At 43.3% G+C, this 26,844-nt stretch overlaps 1 long non-coding RNA gene and 1 pseudogene across 4 annotated transcripts in view; one reads left to right on the forward strand and one right to left on the reverse strand.

The window, feature by feature from the left end:
• LOC309607941 overlaps window positions 1-26,327 on the forward strand; it is a 117,808-nt gene extending 91,481 nt beyond the window's left edge. Inside the window, exons 4-7 of one of the 3 annotated variants that reach the window (XR_014232588.1) lie at window positions 10,992-11,155; window positions 13,639-13,729; window positions 14,061-14,265; window positions 20,619-26,327. This is a non-coding gene — a long non-coding RNA (uncharacterized lncRNA). Of the gene's footprint in view, window positions 1-10,991; window positions 11,156-13,638; window positions 13,730-14,060; window positions 14,560-20,618 lie in introns of those variants that run through there. The other 2 variants (XR_014232589.1, XR_014232587.1) reach the window with 2 other exon arrangements.
• LOC309607365 (NADH dehydrogenase [ubiquinone] 1 beta subcomplex subunit 9-like) lies at window positions 1,366-9,706 on the reverse strand (annotated as a pseudogene). Its single transcript has 4 exons — window positions 9,636-9,706; window positions 8,632-8,747; window positions 8,185-8,298; window positions 1,366-7,369 (listed from the first exon to the last, which is right to left on the reverse strand). The product of its transcript is annotated as an NADH dehydrogenase [ubiquinone] 1 beta subcomplex subunit 9-like (transcript).
• Window positions 26,328-26,844: the final 517 nt, after the last annotated feature.

The raw sequence follows: 26,844 nt of genomic DNA on the forward strand, positions 1-26,844 counted from the left end.
TTGTAACATTCTTTATTTTAAAGTCTATTTTATCTGATATGAGTATAGCTACTCCAGCTTTCTTTTGATTTCCATTTGCATGGAATATCTTTCTCCATCCTCTCACTTTCAGTCTGTATGTGTCCCTAGGCCTAAAGTGGGTCTCCTGTAGACAGCATATATATGGGTCTTGTTTTTGTATCCATTCAGCAAGCCTGTGTCTTTTGGTTGGAGCATTTAATCCATTCACGTTTAAGGTAATTATCGATATGTATGTTCCTATGACCATTTTCTTAATTGTTTTGGGTTTGTTTTTGTAGGTCTTTTTCTTCTCTTGTGTTTCCCACTAAGAGAAGTTCCTTTAGCATTTGTTGTAGAGCTGGTTTGGTGGTGCTGAATTCTCTTAGGTTTTGCTTGTCTTTAAAGCTTTTGATTTCTCCATCAAATCTAAATGAGATCCTTGCCGGGTACAGTAATCTTGGTTGTAGGTTCTTCCCTTTCATCACTTTAAGTATATCATGCCACTCCCTTCTGGCTTGTAGAGTTTCTGCTGAGAAATCAGCTGTTAACCTTATGAGAGTTCCCTTGTATGTTCTTTGTCATTTTTCCCTTGCTGCTTTCAATAATTTTTCTTTTTCTTTAAATTTGACCAATTTGATTACTATGTGTCTCGGCGTGTTTCTCCTTGGGTTTATCCTGTGTGGGACTCTCTGCGCTTCCTGGACTTGGGTGGCTATTTACTTTCCCATGTTAGGGAAGTTTTCGACTATAATCTCTTCAAATATTTTCTCTGGTCCTTTCTCTCTCTCTTCTCCTTCTGGGACCCCTATAATGCGAATGTTGTTGTGTTTAATGTTGTCCCAGAGATCTCTTAGGCTGTCTTCATTTCTTTTCATTCTTTTTTCTTTAGACTGTTCCGCAGCAGTGAATTCCACCATTCTGTCTTCCAGGTCACTTATCCGTTCTTCTGCCTTAGTTATTCTGCTATTGATTCCTTCTAGTGTAGTTTTCATTTCAGTTATTGTATTGGTCATCTCTGTTTGTTTGTTCTTTAATTCTTCTAGGTCTTTGTTAATCATTTCTTGCATCTTCTCAATCTTTGCCTCCATTCTTATTCCGAGGTCCTGGATCATCTTCACTATCATTATTCTGAATTCTTTTTCTGGAAGGTTGCCTATCTCCACTTCATTTAGTTGTTTTTCTGGGTTTTTTCTTGTTCCTTCATCTGGTATATAGCCCTCTGCCTTTTCATCTTGTCTATCTTTCTGTGAATGTGGTTTTTGTTCCACGGGCTGCAGGATTGTAGTTTTTCTTTGAGACCGTGGCTTTCTGTGCCCTGTAGGGTTAGGTCACACACCTGGCAGTAACGTGGTCTCTAAAAGAGATAGACATTCTGGCATCAGGCAGGCATAGGTGAGGGGGGCCTCAGAGTGGGACTTGGAACTCAGAAAGGGAGACTTGAGCAGGCAGGGGTGGGAACTTCCATGTTTCTCTCAAGACTCAGGGAATTTCTCTGAGTGGGAGGCAGCAAGGCAGGAGCCAGGAAGGAGCAATCCCTGCCATCGGCTGTGGGCTGAAGATAAATCAGCTGCATCTGTCTTGTCAACCAGATTATCGGGTTACCTTCTGCTCAATTCTTTGCTTTCCCTTCTCTTACTTAACTCTAAGCCTTTAGGGGAGTCCTATTTAATTGTTCCAGGTCTCTGCAGTGCTGATTACTTCAGCTGTGGTTGTTCATAAGCATATAAAGGGACAGGGACAGGGGGACCTCTGGGATGTGGCAGGGCTGGGAAGTCCCTTCCTCTCCCCATGGAGATGCTCCCTTCCACTGCCTCCCCTCAGAGGATGTACCTCATCTTATTACAGGGGGTTGCTGTTTCTTTGCAGCATCTGAACCAGCTGAGGAAGTCCCCTGACTCGAACCCTCACATGGAGAGAGTCCTCAAATAGTAGTCCAAAGCACCCAGAGTGGGCACTGGAGATACAGTTCCCTGGTGCTTAGTGATATTCTGCTCATCACAGATCTCTGTAACCCTGGGTAATCTGGGGGGCCTGCCAGAGGAAGGTCACTGCTGGGCAGGCAAAATGATCCCACTGTAGTCTCATGGTCAGGAATATAGTTCATCAATTGCCTCCTACCCAAGGCCTCATCTCAAGGCTCAAAGTCATCTTTCCTTCCACAGAAGAGATCTCCCCTCCTCTGTGTTGTGTAGAGCCCCCCCACTCTCAATCCAGGGCCCTTTTCTAGTTTCTGGATGAAATGGATCTCCTCTTCCACTGCTCTGAAAGAAAATGACTCTTAATGACAAGCTACAAGCCCTCCCCCCAAATCCATGTGACTATAAACAGTGGTACTTTGTGGTGATCATTTTGTAATGTATAAAAATATTGAATCCCTATGTTGGTTCACCTGAAATTAATATAATGTTGTAAGTCAATTATACTTCATTTTTTTAAAGTATAATGAATAAAAAATAAATAAATAAAAGTAAAGTTACAGCTTCAGTTAAAAAAAAAAGTGGTACTTTGCCCACATGTGAATAACCAATATTCTACAATATTCTACCAATATTCTATAAATACAGATATTTCTCTCTCCCATGTGCCCACACTTCCTCATTTTCCAACCCATCGTCAATCCTTCCTCAGTCTGCCCCTGAAATTTGTGACCACTGGGGGCAGACCCTGTTGTCCTCAGCCCTCAGTCTGGGCCTCAAAGTTAATGCTCTGTTAGGGAGAGGAGAGTTCGGTTACATCGGTGTGCTGGTAAATCTGTATGACGGGCTTGCGGTAGGGGGGAAATCCCTGATTTGTAGGGGTTACCAGTTTCCACAGTGGAAACGCTCCCTCCTACCATGACTGATTTCCAACTATCAACAGTTTCACAACCAGCTTGGAAAATTCCTAAATATTTAACAATTACTCTCACTAGCCAGTCTGAGCTGGCTCCAGCATACCACCAATTCAGGAGGATTCCCAGAGCGTCTCTGGGCCCCTAAGATGTCTTGACAAAGTGAAGGGAAGGGAGAGAGGGGCCCTCGTGTGCCATCTCTACCCACTGGCTCCCTTGGCTCAGAGCCCTGGAAAGAGAATGACTTTAGGGAGTCAGGAGACGTTTGGGTTCGAATCCTTGTGTGACTTTGGGCAAGTTTCAGCTTCCAACTCTGCAAATTAGGATTGATAAAACCTACCTGTAGGATTGCTTTGAGGGTGAAATGAAATGCGTAAATAAAATGCTTAGTATATAGCAAGTCTCGATAAATGTTCTTTCTTTTGCCCCCCCATCTTTGTCTTAATTTTTCCTGTACTAGTTCAAATAATTATTTTTCAAAGGGTCCAACAGGGGGAGCTCAAACTCAACACTGTCAGGGTGGGCGCTGGTAATTCAACCCAACTCTCATCCCAGTTTAGAGCTAAACTTCGGAAACTTTGAAGGGTACAGCTCTTTCTCTCTCTTTAGGGCTCTCCCTTGTCCCCATCCCAAAAGATGTGAGTCCATCTAAATGTTCCATAACTGGTGCTTATGCCGCCTGGCTTCATTCTCCTCTAAGACGGCAAGGTACACCCAGAATCTGAAACCACATTCCACAAAGGGGGCGCCATGTCAGGACCAGAACAAGGACACTGGGCTTCCCTAAGACTGTGCTTCACACAGTCCAGAGCACTCAAAGCTTCCCGCGCACCCAACATGCCTCCCACGTCAAAGCAGGTCCCATAATATACAATTAACCAATCACTCATGAGGATTTATGTTAACACTGTGCAGCAGGAGGCTGTAGTTAGATATCTAGAAAAACGACTGTAGAAGGAAGTGGAGTCTTTGGCTCTGTGGCTGGGGGAAGGGAGGCAGAGGCAGAAGGGACATGAGGCTTGCTAGATTTGAGAAGTTTGGCTGCTCACAAACAGTGGAATTATTGGAATGCTACAGGGAGAGGCAGCAAAGGGAACTTTGAGAAAATCTGGTTTCTTGTGATAAAGAGCTTTTGGTAACCTGAGAAAGTTTCAGAAACTTAGACAAACGAAATCGCTTCATTTGAAATGAATGAAAAGCCTTGGGTTTGAACAGTGTGTGGCCACTTTCCAGCTGACCGACCTATACAAGTTATTTAACCTCTCTGAGATTCAATCACTCATATATTTATTCACTCAGCCTATTATTTATTGAGCATCTTGTATGTATCAGGTATGGGGTTAAGTGAATCCTGAGGAGACAGTGGTGGCCAAAACCAGGCACTGTTCTTTTTCTCATGGAGCTTGCAATTTATTCATCTGTAAAAAGGCATACTGGGAATTCCCTGGCTGTCCAGTGGTTAGGACTCTGTGCTCTCACTGCCGAGGACCCAGATTCAATCCCTGGTCAGGGAATTAAGATCCCACAAGCCACGCAGCTCGGCCAAACAAAACAAAACAAAACACAAAAGGCATACTAATGCTGGGACAACTGGATATCCACATGCAAAAGAATGAAGTTGGATCCCTATCTCACACCATATGAGAAAATTAACTCAGAATGGATGAAAGATCTAAATGTGAAACCAAATCTATTAAGTTCCTGGAAGAAAACAGGCTCAAATCTTTGTGACTGTGGATTAGGTAATGGTTTCTTGGCTATGAAACCAAATGCACAAGTAACAAAAGAAAAAATAGATAAATTGGACTTCATCAAAATTTAAAACTTTTGTGCTTTGAAGGACACCATCAAGAAAGTGAAAAGAGGGACCTCCCTGGTGGTCCAGTGGTTGAGACTCCATGGTCCCATTGCAGGGGGCCCAGGTTCAATCCCTGGTCAGGGAACTAGATCCTGCATGCCGCAACTAAAGATCCCACATGCCGCAACTAAAGATCCCGCATGCCGCAACTAAAGATCCCGCATGCCACAGTGAAGATCCCACACACGGCAGCGAAGATCCCGCATGCTGCAACACAACCAAATAAATAAATAAATAAACAAATAAATATTTAAAAAAAGAAAGAAAGTGAAAAGATGCCAAGATATGGAAGCAACCTAAGTGTCCATCAACAGATGAATGGATAAAGAAGATATGGTATATATATGCAATGGAATATTACTCAGCCATAAAAAGAGTGAAATTTTGCCATTTACAGCAACATGGATGGACTTGGAGGGCATTATGCTAAGTGAAATAAGTCAGACAGAGAAAGACAAATACTGTACAATATCACATGTGAAATGTAAAAAATACAACAAACTAGTGACTATAACAAAAAAAGAAGCAGACTCACAGATATAGAGAACAAACTAGTGGTTACCCATTGGGAGAGGAAGTGGGGAGAGACAATATAGGGGTAGGGGATTAAGAGGTACACACTATTATGTATAAAATAAGCTACAAAGATATATTGTACAGCACAGGGCACATAGCCAATATTTTATAATAACTATAAATGGAGTATAACCTTTAAAAAAAAGTGAAAAGATGACCCTCAGAATGGGATGAAATACTGGTAAGTCATTAACCTGTTAAGGGGCTTGTATCTAGTAGAATATACAAAGAATTCTTACAACTCAGTAATAAAAAGACAAACCAATTTAAAAATAGGCAAAGGATCTGTATAAACATTTCTCCAAAGATATACAAATGGCCAATAAGCACATAAAAAGATTCTCAACATCATTAGCCATCAGAGAAATGCATATATAAACCACAATGAAATACCACTTCATACCCACTAAAATGGTTAGAATCAAAAAACAGATCAGAGAAATTGGAACCCTCATACACTGCTGGTGGGAATGTCAACAGTGTAGTCACTTTAAAAAACAGCCTTGGCAGTTCCTCAAAAGTTTAAACAGAGTTTCCATATGATGAGAAATTCCAGTCCTAGATACATATCCAAGAGAAATGAAAACATGTATCCACACACATCCTTGTTCATAAATATTCCTACCAGCGTTATTCATAATAGCCAAAACAGAAACAACGCGAATGTCCATCAACTGATGAATGAATAAATAAATTGTTCTACATATATCCACACAATGGGATAACATTAGGCAATAAAGAAAAACAGACTGCTGATACTTGCTACAATGTGGATGAACCTCGAAAACATTATGCTAAGTGAAAGAAGCCAGATACCAAAGGCCACATATTGTATGATTTCACTTACATGAAGTGTCCAGATTAGACCAATCTATAGAGATAAAAAGTTGATTAGTGGTTGTCTAGGACTGAAGAGGTGAGGAATTGAGGGGAAATTGGGAGTGACTATTAGTGGCTTTGGGATTTCTTTCGGCGGTGATGAAAATGTTCTAAAATCTATTGTAGTGTTGGTTACACAACTCCATGAACATGCTAAAAACCATTCAGTTGTTTACTTTAAAATGGTAAATTGTATGATATATGAATTATATCTCAATACAGCTATTATTAAAAATAAAGGCATAACTTGAACAGATATGTATACATACACATTCATAGCAACATTATTCACAATAGCCAAAAGGTAAAAGCAACCCAAGTGTCCATCGATGGATGAATGGATAAACAAAGTGTGGTATATACATACAATGGAATATTATTCAGCCTTAAAAAGGAAGAAAATTCTGACACCTGCTACAACATGAATGAACCTCAAAGACATTATGCTAAGTGAAATAAAAGCCAGTCACAAAATGATAAATACTAAATGATTCTACTTATATAAGGTACCTAGAGTAGTTAAATTCATAGAAACGAAGCAGAATGGTGGTTGCCAGGGGGTGGTGGGAGGGGTGAATGGGAAGATACTGCTTACTGCATACAGAGTTTCAGTTGGGGAAGATGTAAAAGCTCTGGAGATGGATGGTGGTGGTGGCTGTACAACAGTGTGAATGTACTTGATACCACTGAACTGGATACTTAAAATGGTTAAAATGGTAAAATTTCCCCTTATCTAGTTATTTTCATGAGACCAGGTGTATGTATGTTCTGTAACTTATTTCCTTGCAAGTGCGAATGGTAAGGGATCTTCCTCTCTCTTTCTCTACATGGGCTGCTCCCAGGGTCTGGTCACAATATGCCACCACAGTGGGGGCAAGTCACCCTCCTTTCAGGCAGGGAGCAAAGCTTCAGTCTAAGGACCACCAAGCAGGTGTCCCCCTGTAGCCACTTAACCTCTCACTCCCAGCTTTCCCTCTGCAGTTTCTTCCAACTGCTCTCTCTCAGCAAAGAAATTAGGATACATCGCCTTCTCAAAAGGATGCCAGTCATCTAAGCACCATGCAGGAACCTTGTAACACTCATACCTCTCCTAAGAGGTGTCCCCACTAGAGTCAGGGAAGATCAACAGCCGTGGACACTGATTGTGGCAGAATTCTTCCTCTACCTCCTTCAGCAGCTGGGTGACCTTTACCAAATCCTCTTATTCTTATGTTCTTCAAATGGGGCTTTTATCAAACAAGTACAGGACCAGTGTTTGTCCCTGTGATGCACCCTAACTCAGGGTAGCACAGCACCTGCTTATAAAGCTGCAATACTCCTGCTGGTGGGTCAGGTGGGCCAGAGCTCCATGGTGGCCCACTCACCTCTGGCGGCCACCAGGGCTCCCTAAAATGGTAAATCCTATGTTATGTATATTTTACCACAATTAAAAAAAATAAAAGCATAATAGCTCTTACCTCATAGGGTCATTGTGAAGGTTAAATGAGATGAATTTTGGCTAATGGAATAGCTAAAGTAAACAACATCATTTATGAACCAGGCCTGGAGAGTGGGGTTCAGGATGGGGGAGGGACACAAACTTTCTACTTTAATTTATTTATCTATTGTTTAGATTTTTAAACTGGTATATCTTTATAATTCAAAAAGTAAAGCAGTAAAGAGCTACTTATTCCTGTGTTACTGATTTATTGAGACTTAGTGTCCACAGAAACGTGCATGAGGATTGAGAACCACATTCTCTTCTTGGCTTATGTTTGACCTGTGTTTGTGTTTTTATGTGTAACTTTTTCCAGATTTCCTCAGCTTTGCTTACCTTTCTCCCCCACTGCCCCTCAATTTACTTAATTCTATTAGTCACAAAATTTTAAACCTCCCAGTTGTAGCCCTGGATCCTCCCCATCTTGCCCCAAGAAAGACCCCAGACCCCACACAGAGGGGCTCCTGCTCATTCCTAGCCAGTGTCCTCTGAACTCCTCTTCCCCATTTTTACCTCCTTCCCTATAGCAAAACCCTCCCTGAGATTTAATTTAAAGTCTCTCACCTTGCGAACTGAAAGGTCTGCCTTTCAAGGAGGCCAGAGACTGCTGGGAGCCTGGCCGGAAGTCAGTTTCCTGGGTGGGAGAACACTGGCGGAAATCCAGACGGCTGACGTCACCTGGTGCAGATGGCGGAAGCCATTGCCCAATCAGAGGAAATTGATGCCAGCAACGCACTTCTCTATGACTCTCTTACTCAGTTCAGAAAAGCATTTTCCTCGACAGGAGACAGTTGGGTAGGAGTGGAAAATGCCCTGGCCTTTGAACCACATGGCATGTTGACCGGGAGGCTGACCATGAGTCTGGCCGTGGCATCAACTGACAAATGAACGTGAGACCCGACACTAGACTCGGGGTCAGAAGACACAAGTCTGGGTCTCTGCCACCTAAATCCTAACCTTTAACATCACTTTGGTTGGTTTCCTTAGCTATGAGTAATAATACCTACTCACAGAAGCTACTGTTGCATGCTGGAATGAGGCCATTCATGTGAAAGATTTCATAAACTTGAAGCAGGATGACAATACAATATTCTGCCTCTGTGAGAGCCTTCCAGAGGGCAGTGGACCTGGAGGAGGCAAGAAAAAGGGTGATTACAGGCTGATCCTGGAGCCAGGCAGCCTGCACTGGAATGTGCAGCTGGGACACATAGCTTAACCTCTCTGTGCCCAGTCACCCCGTGGTCATAGTGGGGGATGATAAGAATACCATCCTCATCACAGGGTTCTCGGGAGGGTGAAGTAGTTACTCCACTTGGAGCACATAGAACACTGCCCGGCTCGTGGCAGCACTTACTAAGACTTGGCTGGGATGATTATTCCCAAGGCCATCTTGTACACCTGCAGGCCCTGGGCTGGGCATTCAGCCCAATCCCAAGAGATCTCGTGAAAAGAGATTCTGGGAATTCCCTGGCGGTCCAGTGGTTAGGACTCCATGTTTTCATTGCCAAGGGCCCAGTTCGGGGAACTAAGATTCTGCAAGCCACGCGGAACAACCCAAAAAAAAAAAAAAAAAAAAAAAAAGACAGATTCTGCCCCCACCCACAGTCCACACAGCAGGCAGAGCTATTTAGCTAAAATCTGAACATGACACTTCTCTGCTTAACCACCCAAATCTGCCCCAGTCCCACTCCCACCCCCAGGTAAAGACATCAAACCTCTGTGATAGGCCCTTGAGTCCCTCTCCAGCCTCTCCTGATGCCCACTGCCTCTCATCAAGGCTCCAGCCACACCAAACTACCTGTCGCTTCTCACCTGCACCAGCTGGCTCCTGCTGCCCCTCTGCCCAGCATGCCCTCACCAACCCTGCCTTTGCTAACTCCTAATACCCTTCAGGACCCTTAGACTCATGTCTCCCAGAAAACGCTTTCTGACTCCCCTGAGCAGAACCTGGTTCCCCCTCTCCTATATCCCTTGTGGGCACCTCCATCATTGCACAGGCCAAATTGTATCCTAACTGTTCAGGTGACTGCTTCACACCAGACTGGGGGATCCTTGAAGGGAAAGGCCAGCACTGGGTCTTGTGCATCTCGGTAAACTCAGCACGAGCACAATGCCAGGCACACAGTAGGTGATCAGTAATGGTTGAGTGGAAAGACTGATGAGTGGATGACCAGGAACTAATAGAGCCCTAGCTTGTTTTGGCCATGCCGCGTGGCTTGTGGGATCTTAGTTCCCTGACGAGGGATTAAACCCGGGCCCTTGGCGGTGGAAGCGTGGAGTCCTAACCACTGGACCTCCAGGGAATTCCCTTGTTCAGCTACTTTAACAGATGATGTTGTTTGCCTGGGATTGGGATGAACATCTCAAAACAGATACAGTTTCCATTTGCCTCAGCCATTGTTTTCCTCAGAATCACCTCTGTCTGTGTCTCAGGCATCCTCTGTACCTCTCTCTTTTCCCTGCTCTTACGCTTTTTTCTCTCCTTCCTTAACACTTTGTTTCTCTTCCTTGCTCTGTGTCATATTTCTATACCCTTTGTTGCTTTGTATCCTTTTCCTTTCATCCTTTTGTGCTTGAGTGGTGATTGTCTGTTCTCTTGCCTCCTCTTATCAAGGGTTTTAGGTGGTTAGAGTACCCCTGGGTTCATGACTCCTCAGGAAAAAAGAAGGAGATTTTGAAAGGCAGGAAATCAATCCTTATTATGTGTCCAGAAGTTCCATACATTTTATTTCATATAATCTTAGTAATAAACTTATAGTATGGTATATCATCCAAGCAAGCTAGGTTATGCTTCTGTAACAAACAACCTCAAAATCTCAGGGGCTTTATGCAGCAAAGATTTATTTATTACTCCTGCCACTTATCAATGGTGGGTTGACTGAGGCTCTGCTCTGAGCCATCATTGTCCTAACCTCAGGACCTAGGTTGACAGAGCCGTCACTACCTAGAACGTCGCCATTTGCCGTAGTAGAAGAAAGAGAGAATGTGAAAAAGCACAGCGCACACTGGCTTTTAACACTTCCATGTAGAAGAGACACGTTTTAATTGGTCAAAATAAGTCACATAGCCATTCCTGGGTTAATTGGTAGGAGTTAAATGAGGTGGCAAAGTACAATCTTCCTAGGTATCTGGAAGGAAAGAGAGACTCAAATATTGGTGAACAGGTCTGATAACCATGGTAGATATTACTGTTCCCATTTTACAGATGAGGTGGCTGAGGCACAAGAAGGTTATGTAGTTTGTTCAAGGACATGCAGTAAATGTCAGGGGTAGGGGGAGCTGAACCCATGCCTTTTGATTCCTGGGACAGTGCCCTTGCCACTTCACTGGAGTTTTAGGATGCCTAAGCCTTGTCTACCCTTTTCTACCAGGTTTTTGGACTCTGCTGTGAAGACTGGTTTGCTGGTATGCCAGAAGCAAGATGGTAAGAAGCCCAGCTTTGCTCACCAACTTCTGCATCACATCTGGTGAGGGGCGTTGGAGTCTCTCCCCAAGGTGGGGTTTGGGAGACTTCTAATTTCCAAGACAAAACCAGGTAGGTCACAAAACTTGGAGCACAATCATTAGAAACCTTCTAGACAAAATTATCTGTGGTGATAGAAGTCAGAATAACGGTTATTTCAGAGGTGGGCAAGAAAGGGCTTTTGCATATTGACTAGATAGCTGTTTAAAGGAACCTTCTGGGTGATACTATCTCGATCTGGATGGTGGTTAAATGGGTGAATACAAATGCAAAAATTTATCAAGCTGTACACTTAAAATTTGTACACTTTGCTATATGTCATTTATATCTCAATAAAAATGAGTAATAAAAAGAAATATGCTTCATCAAAATAAAAATATTTACTGTGCCAAAGATCCTATTAAGAGGATGAAAAGACAAGGTACCGAGTGCGAGAAAATACTTGCAAGTTATGTATTCAACAATGGATATGTATCCAGAATATATAAAGAACTCTCAAAACTCAACAGCAAGTAAACAGACAACCCAATTTAAAAAGTAGGCAAAAGACTTGAAGGGACACTTCACCAAAGAGGATAAAAGGAAAGCAAATAAGCATATAAAAAGTTGTTCAACGTTATTGGCCATTAGGGAAATGCAAATTAAAACCAGGGTAAGGGGGCTTCCCTGGTGGCGCAGTGGTTGGGAGTCTGCCTGCCAATGCAGGGGACACGGGTTCGAGCCCTGGTCTGGGAGGATCCCACATGCCGCGGAGCAACTGGGCCCGTGAGCCACAATTACTGAGCCTGCGCATCTGGAGCCTGTGCTCCGCAACAAGAGAGGCCGCGATAGTGAGAGGCCCGCGCACCGCAATGAAGAGTGGCCCCCGCTTGCCACAACTAGAGAAAGCCCTCGCACAGAAACGAAGACCCAACACAGCCATAAATAAATAAATAAAATTAAAAAAAAAAAAAAAAAAAACAGGATAAGGGACTTCCTTGGTGGCGCAATGGTTAAGAATCCGCCTGCCAACGCAGGGCACACGGGTTCGAGCCCTGGTCCCGGGAGATGCCACGGAGCAACTAAGCCAATGCGCCACAACTACTGAGACTGCACTCTGGAGCCCGCGAGTCACAACTACTGAAACCCGAGTGCCTAGAGACCGTGCTCCATAGCAAAGAGAAGCCACCACAATGAGAAGCCCGCGCACCGCAACAAAGAGTAGCCCCCCGCTTGCCGCAACTAGGGAAAGCCCGGCGAGCAGCAACGAAGACCCAACGCAGCCATAAGTAAATAAATAAATAAATTTATTTTTAAAAAAAACAGGACGAATTACCACTACAAATCTGTTAGAGTAGCAAAAAAATTTTTTAAATGTTGACGGTGCTACCAAGTGTTGGCAAAAAGGCAGCAACAGGAACTCTCGTTCATTACTGGTGGAATGCAAAATCATCCTCTGGAACATAGTTTGGCAATTTCTTATAAAGTTAATACATTTACGTACAAGTCAATAATCCCCTAGGTATTTACCTGAGAGAAATAAAAACATGTTCACACAAAAACCTATACACTGTATGCTCATAGAAGCCTGCATTTGTAATTACCAAAAACTAGTTAAAATGCGTAAACGCATTACTTGGCTTATCCATGCCATGACACACAATCCACACAAACAAAAAAAACAAATTATTCATGCAACAGCTTGGATGAATCTCAAAGGCATTATGCTGAGTGAAAAAATCTGGTCTCAAAAAGGTTACATGCTATATGATTCCATTTATGTGACATTTTAAAAAGACAAGGCTAAAGTGACAGAGAATAGATCAAAATAGCAAGAGGTTTGGTGGGGGGGGGTGGGAGGGAAGATGTGAATACAGAGGAATAGCATAGGGGAGTCTTGGGGGCAGTAGACCTGTTCTATATCTTGATTGTAGTTGTGATTAGACTCCAAATCCGGGGGCCAAGGAGCCCCATCTGCTTTGTTCACTCCTACACTCTCAGTGCCTGGATCTTAGGTACGAGGTGCGTGCTCATGGACACAGTGAAGGAGTGTTCTAGCTCCAGCCCTGATTCATCTTGGCACACTTTGCAGGCTAGTCTATATTTAGCTACCTCTCCGGCTGCCTATGGACACGCCACAGCTGGAAGGCATCACTAGTCCCCCTTCACAACCCAGGCCTGGGTCACAAGATCTCCCTCCTGGAAAGCAGAGTCTCCAGCTGTCCTGTAGTTTGAAATTTGTAGATATTAGCAATCTGATGAGTCATTTTAATTTTTGAAGTACATTTTTATTGTAAAAATAACATTTGTTCACTGTTTAAAAAGAACTGTCTCAAAAAAAAAAAGTAGACCCCACCCTATTTCCCAGAAGCCATAATTGTAACTAGTTCCTTCTCTGTCTATCTAGAAACATTTATGTGTAAGTAAGCATGTATATCCCTATATATGTAATAGATATGAATAAATTGATCCACAGCTCTTGGGGCACATGTAATGTCCTGTTTCTCTACAGACTCACTCGTATCAAATCTGGCTTCCACCCTGCCCATCACTGATGGTATTCTATTGTCTGACAGTTTTCAGACTCCCTCCCTTGGATCAAACAAGGAAGTCGAGGCTTCTGCAGTCCTGAAGAAACAGATGAGAGTCTGCTCCTCTGACCACCTGGTCAGCATTGCCTTGCTCCTCATCCAGGCCTCGGGGATCCAACAGAAACAGACCACTAGGCTGGCGTGGGCAATTCCTAATCGCCCAAGCATAGCATCAGCAAAGCTAGGAGAGAGGAAAAAAAAACATCAACTTTGGAAATTTGATGTTCAAGAAGAAGAAGAAAGAGGAGGAGGAGATGGAGAGAGCAGGAGGGCATCAAAGTAGTCAGGCATCTAGGAAAAATCACAAATCTATAGTACATCCTTAAAGCTGTTTTTGGTTTTATGTAGTTCTTTTATTTTTAATTACACTGGGGAGGCAACATAACATTTTCTGTTTTTCTCTATAGTCTTGATCTGGCCTTACCTGGGGGCAGTTGTTGAAGTTCTGAAAATACCCAGTACAGAGCACCTGGGCGCAGTTCTCACGGATGCTGGCAGCCAATCCCATCCGAGAGGCTGCTCTTGAAAAGGCCCACCTCTCCACACGTCCTGGAGAAACTGGATCCCCTCTTTTTTCTCTGAGTCCCCAGAGGTCCAAGCGCCATCTAAGAGGTAGGTTACTGCCTGCCTCTTCATCCTTCCCTTTCAGTCCAGACATCCAGCACCTTCCAAAACCAAGGCCTACGTTGGTGTGGGCTTCCTATAAACCCCCACCCAGTCTGATTCTTACCTTTCTTTCTAAAACACACAAAAAAGCCAAACTGCTCAAGGGTCAGGAAACCCACAACTTCAAGGACACAAAGTCCTGACTACGCAGAAGAGGAAGAGAAGAATTCCTTTATTCCTTGTTAATTCTCAATAGATTATTGTTACAATAAATTCATAATAAATGGTCCTGCTATATAACATATTGTTTAAATTTTCTTATTTCTTCAAATATGATGCCCGTTGGGAAAGTTATTGTAGGGAGATCAATTAATAATCATTGATGAAATGTTTCTTGGATGAAGAAACCCATAATGGTCATAGTGTGGGAGATTTAAAGAAAGGAAAAGAAGATTCTTCTGAGAAATTTTAGTCCACTTTAGAAAACAAAATGCATACACTATCTGAGAAACTCTTTGAGGACAATGCAGGCCAATGGATACTTATGGAGCATCTACTAATAAAAGGTAATATTTGCTGATAGCCTACTAGGTGCCAGGCACCGTACTAGCCCTCGGGATACCACAACCAACCAGATGGAGATGCTTCCTGCCCTACAGAGCTCATAAGGACAGACATGAAACATATAGAAACGAGGTGGTAACTCTTAAAAAAGGGAGAGTACTGGCTGCCATAGGAATGCAGAGCCAGAGAACTAAACACAGGATGGGGTATCAGGGAAGACCTCCCTTGGAGACAGACCTTTAAACTGAGACTTGCAAGTGACAAACCAAAATAGAAAGACATCAGGGCTGGGGGAGGGGAAGCTGAGTTTATTGCTTAACAGGCAAGGGAGAGCCATGTCCCTCAAGAAATGAGTCCAGTGGGTCTCCCTAAGAAGAAACTGAAAGGCCAAAATATAGATCCAAAAGGAGGAAGCTCACCAATAAAGCAGGAATTGAGTTCTGGTCTCTGGCTCACAAAGGGGGTTGTACACTCTACCATCTTCAGTTCTCAGTTCTCATTTCTCAAAAGAGTAGGTGATTCTCAAAGAGGTCCAAGACAGGTACTGTGATGCCTCGATGGACTCGAGTCAAAAGGGGGCAAAACCATGTCTGCTTCTTCTAAAGCTAGATAGATTTTTTTCTTACAAAGACCCAATAGCAGTGGGGCAGGCAGAGGACGAAAGGAAGGTGATGGAGGGGTTAGATTTGCAAGAGATCTGGACAAGTTTGAGGAACCAAGAGAAATTCAAGTTACAGAAGCATGGGGGCAGAGAGAAGAGTGGGGCTTAGAGGATGCTGGTGAGATGGGCTAATCAAGAAAGACCTGGTAGGCCATATGCTATGGACTGAATTGTGCTCCTCAAAATTCATATGTTGACGCCCTAAACCCCAATGTGACTATATTTGAAGATAGGGTCTCTAGGAGGTAATTAAGGTTAAATGAGGTCCTAAGGGTGGGGCCCTAATCTGATGGGATGGGTGTCCTTATAAAAGACATAAGAGAGCTCTCTCTGCCCATGTGTGCACAGAGAAGAAAGAGGCCATATGAGCACACAGGGAGATGGTGGCCACCTACAAGTCAAGAGAATATGCCTCAGAATTAGACCTACCTTGCTGGCACCTTGATCTTGGGCTTCCAGCCTCCAGGACTATGAGAAATAAATTTTTGTTGTTTAAGCCACCTAGTCTGTGGTATGTTGTTATGTTGCCTGAGCAGATTAATATACCATATTAAGAATTTTGAACTCAACATCAAAAAAAAATTTTTTTTTAATGGGCAGAGAATCCAATAGACATTTTTCCAAAGAAGATATACAGATGGCCAAGAGGCACGTGAAAGGATGTTCAACATTGCTGATCAGGGAAATGCATATCAAAACCACAGTCACCTCATACCTGTCAGAATAACTATTATCAAAAAGACCACAAATAGCAAGTGTTGGCCAAGATGTAAAGAAAAGGGAACCCTAGTGCTCTGTTGATGGGAATATAGATTGGTGCAGCCACTATGGAGAGCAGTGTGGATTCCTCAGAAAGTTAAAAGTAGAACCATCATATGATCCAGCAATCCTACTTCTGGGAATTTATCCAAAGAAAACAAAAACATTAATTTGAAAAGATATATGTACCCATATGTTCATTGCAGAAATTATTGACAATAGCCAAGATATGGAAGTAACCTAAGTGCCCATCAATAGATGAATGGATAAAGAAGATGTGTTTTATATATATATATATATATATATATATATATATATATATATATATATATACAATGGAATATTACTCAGCTATAAAAAAGAATGAAATCTTGCCATTTGCAACAACATGGATGGACCTAGAGTATGTTATGCTAAGCGAAATAAGTCAGAGAAAAACGAATACTGTATGATTTTACTTATATGTGGAATCTAAAAAACAAAACAAATGAACAAACAGAACTGAACAGAAACAGAGTCATAGATGCAGAGAACAAGCAGGTGCCAGAGGAGAGGTGGGTGGGAGAATAAGAGGAATAGGTGACAGAGACTAAGAGGTATGAAAAGTACAAACTTTCAGTTACAAAATAAATGAGTCACAGGTATAAATGTGCAGCGTGAAGATTATAGTTAATAATTACGTAATATCTTTGTATGGTGACAGATGACAACTAGACTTATCATGGTGATCATTTTGAAATGTATAGAAATATCAAATCACTATGCTTTGCATCAGGAATTAACATAGTGTTATAGGTCAGTTATAGGTCAAAACCAAACAAACTCACTTATAGAAAAAAGAGATCGGATTTGCAGTTACCAGAGGCAGGGAGTGGGAGGGAGGGGGAATCAGATGAAGGCAGTCAAAAGGGATAAACTTCCAGTTATAAGTTCTAGGGATGTAATGTACAGCATGATAAATACAGTTAACACTATGGTACATTATATATGAAAGTTGTTAGAGAGTAAAAGTCCTAAGAGTTCTCATCACAAGGAAAAAATTTTTTTCTCCATTCCTTTAATGTATCTATATGAGATGATGGATATTCACTAAACCTATTGTAATCATTTCATGTCGTACATAAGTCAAATCATTATGTTGTACACCTTAAGCTTATACAGTGCCGTGTGTCAATTATATTTCAATAAAATGGAAGAGAAAAAGAGAAGACTTTTGAACATATTCCTAAAAGCTTGGTGGCAAGCCTCTGGGGCTTTAAGCCAGGGATAGACATGCTCACACTCAGATCTGGGAAGGCTCACTCTGGCTGCAACTCGGAGAAGGGATCTGAGCAGGGCAAGACTGGAGGCAGTGAGATAAGGTAGGAGGTGGGGTAGGCACGCATGCTGGAGGTGATGGAGACTTGGAGCGTGGTGACAGGGAGGTGAGGGAAAATGGACAGACTGGAGAGATCTTTACAAGGGAAAATTAATGGGACTTGGGGGCTGATGAAGGAAGGGGGTGCTCCAGAGGCCCCCAAGGCACAGTGGAAAAGAGCACTGGGCTGGGAATCTCAAGATCGAGGTCTAATTCCAGATCAACCACCAATCAACTACCCAATGGCTTTGGCCAAGTCACTTTACTGCCCTTCACTGCTTTCGTTTCATCATCTTGTAGGACGAGATAAAGCCTGTTGATCTTATGGTACCACTCAATTCTACTATCCTCTGATTCTACAAAGTAAATGCATCACCAAGGACAAAATAAAACAATGGTGTCACCTCCCCCCAAGGTTTAGGGACCCTTCCTCTATGTGTTACTCAATACCATTGATCATCATATACTTAAAGATGTATTCAAATGTTGCATTTACTGGTCTGTCTCCTTCAGAAGGCTAAGTGCTCCTTGAGGGCAAGAACTGGGTATCCTGTACCTGGAACCAGGTCAGGCATATGGTAATTGATTCACTGTATTTCTGAAATTGACTATTTTAAAGTGCTGAGAGGACAGACACACAGTTATTCAAGAAGGCATCTTGGTGCCATGTATTGTGTTTTTTCTGTATCCAGGGCACTGTGGTGGATGCTAGGGTCATCTGAATAAACAAGAAAGCCAGTCATGGACCTTACGTCAAGTCAAGTGGCCAAGACAGACGTTAAACACACGAGGACAAAAATTATGGTTTATTTCTAGTTGTGGCAAGTGCTACAAGAAAAAGTACTGGGTATTGTGAATGTGTAATAGGGAGACCTAACTGAGAGAGTGACCTTTATTATAATAAGGATGAGTTGATTGACTCACAGAACTAGGAAGGGAAGAGAGAAAGAGAGGGGGACAGAGGGAGAGACTTTTAGGAATAATAAGGAATAATAAAAAGGAATAATAAGCATGCATGAAGGCCTGAAGCAGGACGGAGTTCTGATGAGAATACTGGAAGGAAATCCGCTGGAATGGTAACGTTAGCTACATTGGGATTGTGGAATTTTAGGTACTTTTTATTTTCTTTTGTTTGTATACATTTTGCATTTCACAGATTTTCCACAACAAACACACATTATTTTAATCATTGGGGGGGGGGGAAACTTTGTTAGTTTAAACAAAATAATAAAGGATGTGGGGAGAATGGGTGTCATGGAGGAAGGGGCACATTCCAGAGGGACTGGTGACTTAAGCGGTGAGTAATCCCTACGTGGGGGAGAGCAACAAGCATGTTGATGGGGCTAGAACAAAGGAGCAGGGGTGACTCATGAATGATACAGTTGAAGCTGGGCCGCCAAGGTCCATGAAGGTGAGGCTGAAGAGTTGGAGGTGATATGAAAAGTCATAGTGAGCTACTTTCAAAGGGCCTGAGCAGGGAGAGTAAGCATTTTAGCAAAGGGGAGCAGGATGGGGAGAAACCAGAGAGAGAAGGACTCTAAGAGGTCCCTTCGGGGCTGGTGGGGGAGAGCGGGGACCTGTTAAGGCCAGTAGTCCTACAACACGGAGTAGTTGGTCCTTTGTTACTTCCCGGGCATCAAGGGCTTAGGCTGCCCTATGCTTTCTGCCCCACAGTGGAAGTGGAAATTGTGGTTTCTGAAGGTCCTTCCTGAGAAATAAACTGCTAGCCTGGGGACATTTCTAAAGAGATAAAGTCAAAAAATTGGTTTGCGGGGGCAGAGGTGGCAGGGCACAGGCAGGATTTGGAAAATTGGGGCCTGATATAAGTTCTAAGATCTCCTCCCACCCACTCCTGATCTAGATAAGCACCCCTGCCACCCACACTGGAGACTTGGCCAGGATTTCCTCCTGAGGCTGTGAAGCATTTTTAGGGCTGTGATGTGAGTTGGGGAGGGGGCGGAAATTGGCTCCCCTCTCCCCGCTGAGCTGAACCTACAGGAACTACCTCAGCCACTTCCCTTCTAGGCTTTTCCCCCCTCTTCCCATGTGGTTCCCTCAGATCACCATCTGATTGCCCCAAGAGAACTCTTCCTGGCATCTCCTCTCACCCCACACTCCTGACATGGGTGCTGCCCACTCAGAGAGATGAGGACCAACTTCGTCCTGGCCTTCTACCCAGCCCGGAAGCGGAGTGCAGCACGAGAGTCTGTGCCCTAGCCCTCTCCTGCTCTCTTGAGAAAACAGAGGCAAAATCATATTAAATGATGATATTAAATCACCATGTTAAATCAGTGTATCAAGTGCAGGATTGGTCAGTTAGCAGCTGAGGGATCACTGTCCATTGCCCCGGAATTGGCCCTGGGCTACTGTGAGGATGGAGGAGACAGGGGCACTGAAGGAACAGTCCCGCTGTTTGGAGGCATCAAGTTCTTAATAAAAGTAACTTCAACCCAGAAGACCTGGGTTCATGTCATAGCTGAGCTCTTGTTAGCTAAGTCATCTGAAGGGTAGCCCACTTGCCCCTCTAAGCCCCTTAGTTTCTCCAACTGTGAAATGGTCATGATAGCTAGTTTAGGATCAAACGATGCAGTGTCTGAGAAAAATAGACTTGAAAGGAGTTCTTCCTTCCACAGGAATCTATTGTGAGCCTATCACTGCTCAGAATGTTCAGGATATAAAGATAAAGAAGACAATCGTAACAGGCCAGACCCCTGCCCTCAGGAAGTTCCTCCAGTTGCTGTTATTACTGATGACTGTTGAATAAATGGGGCCACTCATAAGAAGCAAATGGAGAGTTCTGACAGAGGATGAAAGGCTATATTTTCCAAAGATGGGTATCCTCCTCCGATACTCTTCTTATCCCGTGACTGACACGCCAGGGTGGGATCGTGTTCCTTCCCCTTGAATCTGGGTGGGGCTGTGACTGCCGTGACCAATGGAGTAGGGGGAAAGCAATGTAGATCATAAAAAAGTGAGGTCACAAAAAGTATATAGTTCATGCCTGGTTCTCTTTCTCAGTAACCCAGACACCATGCAAGAGAGGCCCAATCTAGATCAAAGGAGAGGAACCGAGGCCCCCAGCCAATAGCCAGCATCCACTGCCAGACGTATGAATGAAGGATCCTGCAGACGGATGGTTCCAGTCTCCAGCTTTCGAGTCTTCCAGCTTCGACCCCAGACATCATGGAGCAGAGGCAAGCCATCTCCATCCCCACTGCACTCCATCCAAACTCCTGATCCACAGAACCCATAAAGGTAACAAAGAGTGTCATGCCCACTAAGTCTTGGGGTAATCTTTTAGGCAACATTAGATAACCAGGACATAGAGTGACCTTAGGAGGAGCAAGAATGAGCAGCATAGAAACTGAAGGAGAAAGTGCCCTAGACGAGTTGAGTTAGTCAGATAGAATGACATTAAACGTGGAAAGCGTTACTAGCCTCGACCACGTGCTTTCTAACCTTGTCCTGCTGTGAAATTGTTCCCTCAAAGACCACCAACAACCTCCCAACTGACTAAAGTCAAAAACACCTCACCCTTTTCTCCATACTCATTCTCCGTCAACTTCTTTCCTTGACTTCCAGTCATAATATAAGGTCAACTACCACAAGGACATGCTTCTCTACTGGTCTCTGCTTTGCTTTACTCATTGGTTCCTCTTCTCCCTCCCACCTTCCCACTAGACCGTAACCAACTTACTTTCCAAAGTCTTGCTCCCCTCTCTCTATCCATGGCCCTCAAAGAGCTCACTTCTTCTTCTTCTTCTTCTTTTAATATTTATTTATTTGGCTGCACCTGTTCTTAGTTGCGGCACACAGGATCTTTGTTGCTGCCGTGTGGGATCTTCCTTGTGGCATGAAGGCTCTTTAGTTGTGGCGTGCGGGCTCTAGCTCCCTGACCAGGGATTGAACTCAGGGCCCCTGCATTGGGAGCACGGAGTCTTAACCACTGGACCACCAGGGAAGTCCCGGGCTCACTCCTTCTTGATGAAACTATCACCTGTGTACAGAGTCTCCCACTCCAATACCTCCATAACCAGTCCTGTTCATCGACATGAACTACTATCTTGTATTTCCAATTTCCCTCTAGTCATGTGCCAATACCTTATTTCTTTGCCACCTCAAGTCCAACACATCCAAAATGGACCCACTGTAATGGATGCTATCTGGGCCTCACCCAGATCCTCTTTACCAGCTGGTTTACTCATCCCCCAGGTACCAGGCATGTTGTCTGATAACCACACACAGCTGTCCCCTTTTCTGGAGAATTGGCCTGGACCGAATGGGAGACAAGCCATCCCCACAACACACACTTTGGACAGATCTCAGCCATTGACTGCCTGATGCGCAGCTGTAAAACACCAGCCCCCTTCCCTCGAGGTGGAGCTGACTCTGGTGTGATTTGCGCTGAGAATCTCCCTGTGGACTCGGATTACAGCTTAGCCCACATCCTTGCTTAGCTTCTTGGCTTTGCCATCTTGTTCCCCTCGCTCTTCTTCTCCTCCCCGCATCAATCCCTTAGACAAAAGTTCTGTGCCAGGCTCTGCCTCTAGGTGACCCAACCTAAAACACCTATCAAGGCGTTTGTTTACTTGTTTCTTGGCCACTCCAACCTGAAACTCCCTATCAGGCCAGCCATCAATCCTAACATATTTTCTAGCAAATGCCTCTCAGATTTATTTCTTCCTCCTTGTTCCCATTGCCCCCACATAATCACCTCACACCTGGATTGTGAAATCGGTCTCCTCTCCAACCTCACTGCCCTTTCCTGTTTTTCCTTCCCCCCACCCAACATGACTCGCACGTAAACGCCAGATTAAAATCTCTTTAATGCCTTTGATCATACAGCTCCCCTACCCAAAAGTTTAATGCCTCCTGTTTCTAATGGCACTAGATAAAGATTCTTTTGTCTGCTTTCCTGGACCCTCACTGAGATCTGGCTTTCACCTTGTTTACTTAACCTCATTTTCCAGTATTTCTAATTTTCTATTCCAGACAGCTCCTTCAAAATTCCACAAAGCACACTTATTCCCATCACACCAGCCCCACTTTCCCCTCTTTCCTACACTTTCCTAAACCCTGCCCATCAGTGGGAGGGCCACCCAGTTGTCTCCCAGTATCCACCGTTCCCTTCTTCTCAGTTTCCAGCTGGGCACAGGGGTGCCTGGAGTAAATAACACATATCCCAGCCTCCCTTGCAGCTGGATATGGTTAAATGACTTCACTTCAGCCTATTTCATGTAAGCAGAAATGCTGTGCATTACTTCTGTCAATGGATTAAGAGGAAAGGATGTGTTTCTTTGCCCTTCTCTGTCCTACTGGCTGGAATGTGCAACTTGGACAGTCATCTTAGATCATGAAGTAAACACCACGTACTGAGGATGTGAGGCAACAAAGTGAGCTTCTAGCCAAGCCTGAACTGCCAGCCTTGATCCAGACTTTCTATCAGAGAGAATAAATTTATATCTAGTAAACCACTATTCTAATTTTTTGTCTCTCACAGACAAAAATCTAATCCTGACACACATACTGAATCTAATCCTGACACACATACTCAACTTTTCTGTTTGTTAGCCATAATGAGCTTCTGTGGCTCAAAACCAAAGGAAACCAAATGCTAAGGAAGGAAGGTAAAAGCTTTAGAAAAATTAAAGGAAGCTGAGGCAAAGTGCACAGGACTTTAGAAAGACATTTCTAAATTATTACTGGCAGGGAAGTGACTACAATTATGTAAGGAGAAACTAGGCAAGCCCAGGCAAAATGCAGGGCTGGATTTTCATGCATTGTATACTGCAGAAATTATGGGCAGAGCAGATCTTATATAACTCTTGAGTGTTAATAAGGTGGTTGAGTTGTACTTTGGTTCCGCTCACATCTTGTGAAGGAAAGAAAGAAGTGGATGCAGTGCTGAGCTGAGAAATATTTAACAACTCCCTGGAGGTTGGGGGGAGTCTAATTAGCTGCATTTCCAGTTTCCGTGGTGTAAATATTCCCTACAAGGTCAACTTCAAGCTATCGATGTTATGTCAGTTGGCTCACAAAATTCCTGAAAGTATCACAATCTGCTCTCATGAGCTGGTTTGAGCTGGTATGAGCTGGCTCCAGCACAAAAGGGGGCGGTGAGGAGGGCTGAAATAGCAATGCATGTAATGAACCTCACTAGGTGCCAGGCACTGTGAGAGCCATTTTGCATATATTATCTTCCTTAATCCTTTCACGCAACACTGAGGGGTAAGGCCAAACTTCCCCAACCATTAATCTTTTGGGGGAAAATCCCAATACATGTGGATTTATATTTATATATCTTCTCCACAACCCTGGAAGATGTGTTGGTCATTCCTATTATGGATAATTAGAAAAAGTAGGAAATGGAGGTTAGGAAGGAAAAATAGGGTATAGTGGATATTATCTGGGTTTTGACAATGCAGCAATGACTCTCTCCTCCTCCTCTGACAATAGTCATTGGATTCTTTGGGGAATTACCTGTATGCAGTCCTATCAAGCTTTCAGTTAAGATGTCCTTTCTTCCCCAGGACCCTACCTAAACCAGACTAATTAGACTCTCTCTGCTGGAACTTTGAATGATGAACATGAATGTGAGGGATGGAAAAAAACTAGCTATCATTCATTCATTTCAGCAGGTAGTGAGGGCAAGACTTGATTCCTGCTATGGAGTCCCCAGAGCTGCCCTGGTTCCTGTGTTCCCTGAGCCTAGCTCTCTAGCCTTCCTTTGAGGCTGTGAGCGCTCCAATATCCTCCCAATGCTCAGCTTTTCTAAGTTAGCCATAATGAGTTTCTGTGGCTTGAAACCAAAGAAATCCAAATGCTAAGAAAGGAAGGTAAAAGTTTTAGAAAAATTAAAGGAAGCTGAGGCAAATGCAGAGGGCTTTAGAAAGGCATTTCTAAATCACTACTGGCAGAGAAATGGCTACAATAATGTAAGGAGAACCTAGGAAAGCCCATTCAAAATTCAGGGCTGGATTTTCATGCATTTCACTGCAGAAATTATGGGCAGAGCTAACCTTATATAACTCCGGGTGTTAATAAGGTGTTTGAGCTGTACCATCAGATGCTCATCACAGGGTTATTATTTTTTTTAAGCTTTTTTTTTTGTAAATTTATTTATTTATTTATTTAGGCTGTGCTGGGTCTTCGTTCCTGCACTTGGGCTCTTTGTTTTGACGCACAGGCTTCTCTAGTTGCAGCTCGTGGGCTCAGTAGTTGCAGCATGAGGGCTTAGTTCCCCAACCAGGGATTGAACCGGGCCCCCTGCATTGGGAGTGCAGAGTCTTAACCACTGGACCACCAGGGAAGTGCCCTGGGTTAATAATCACAGGGTTATTAAGTAAAGGCAACTCAAACCATTTCACATCTAAAGTACCCAGGTTACCCTGTGTTTTTAGAATCACTATGAAACAGATGGGAGTATTTTTTTTTTTATTGTATTTTATATTGATCATTTGGATGGAGGACCAGAGAGAAAACACAGACCACTAAGCACTCTTAGTTAGCATTTTATCTTCTAGAAAGTAAGATGCATTTACAATTATCTCCTTTAAAACTATTAGCAGTAGAGAGCCTGGCAGGTTTCTAGTAGGGAAGCCAGGAGTTGTATTCGGGTTTGTGTGACTGCCCAGCATTTCTGCTAGTTCTATGCCTCAGCCAAAATTTTCCCCATCACCCCTTCCTGCAGTGATCTCACCCTGCTCTGAATTCCTAAAATGCTCGCTTTCTGTCTCAACATTCCATTCATTTGACATTCAATACGGTGATTTGCTGGGTCTTCATATGAGGAAAAGTACTTGCTAAGCTCTAACATACCAAACAAATGTTAGTTATTATGTGATTGTGTATGTGCATATATTAGTGTGTACATGTATAAAATATATACATATAATTGTACATATATGTGTATATGTATGTACAGTTACAGTTATATAGTTATTATATGTCTCTTATTTTCCCTTAACTAGGTTATAAACTTCTTGAGGCCCATTTATCCATCTTTCTACCTTCCACTGATCATAGTTGGAACACATTTGACAGTCAATCTACTGATGATTTGAGTGCAGGGACTAGCCTCCATCATTTCTATGTCTTTCAGCCACTTATCTCCACTGCCCTCCCGTGTCCTACAGGGCTGCTAGGAGGACTGTATGAGATAATGGGTGCAGAGCACCCTGGATTGGTTGGTTCCGTGTGGCCTATGACAGAAAACACTCTCTTAGTTCCCCCTTCAACCTCTTGTCTTCCTTTTCACAGAAGTTTGGGTCATGGATATGATCAGAAACACGTTTCCCTTTTTCAGTAATAGATTTCTGAAGAAGTTGTTTCTAGACCTCTGAATGGGAGGTAGGAGACCTCATCCAACTAGAGCAGACTGATCTTGACTGCTTTAAAAGTGTTGAAAGCAAATGAAAGCCATCAGCTCACAGTGAATGTTTTCACAATGCAGCAGTTTTCCTTCTCTCACCCCACTCATCATCTAGCCCGGTGCTGTCCAATAGAACTTTTTGTGATGACGGAAATGCACTATACCTGTGCTTTCCAATATAGTAACCACCGGCTACATGAGGTTTTTGTACACTTAAAATGTGGCTGATGCGAATGAGGAACTGAATTTTTAAAAATTATTATTTCTTTTTTTTTTAAATAAATTTATTCATTTGTTTATTTTTGGCTGCGTTGGGTCTTTGGTGCTGTGCGCGGGCTTTCTCTAGTTGTGGCACGCAGGCTTAGTTGCTCCGCGGCATGTGGGATCTTCCCGGACCAGGGCTCAAACCTCGTGTCCCCTGCATTGGCAGGCGGATTCTTAACCACTGCGCCACCAGGGAAGTCCCGAGGAACTGAATTTTAAATTGTATTTAATTTTAATCAATTAAAATTTAAATAGCCACATGCTACCATATGCGACAGCACAGAGCTAACTTTAGAGAATCTGGGTCTTTTTGTTAATTCATTCATTTATCATTCAATCAAAACCTACTGAGTACCTAATATAAGTTAGGCACAGTACTCAGCCCTGACAGGGGGTTCAATGGTTAGTCTCTCATCTGAAAGAGCTCAAAATTTCTTTGAGGAAGGGACTTCCCTGGTGGTCCAGTGGTTAAGTCTCTGTGCTCCCAGTGCAGGGGGCATGGGTTTGATCCCTGGTCAGGGAACTAAGATCCCACATGTGGCGTGGCCAAAAAAAAAAAAAAAAAAAAAATTGTTTGAGGAAACAAATGATATTTTGAGATGACCTCAA

The sequence above is a fragment of the Balaenoptera borealis genome (genome assembly GCF_965194805.1).
Source record: "Balaenoptera borealis genome assembly, chromosome: 12".
Lineage (NCBI taxonomy): Eukaryota > Metazoa > Chordata > Mammalia > Artiodactyla > Balaenopteridae > Balaenoptera > Balaenoptera borealis.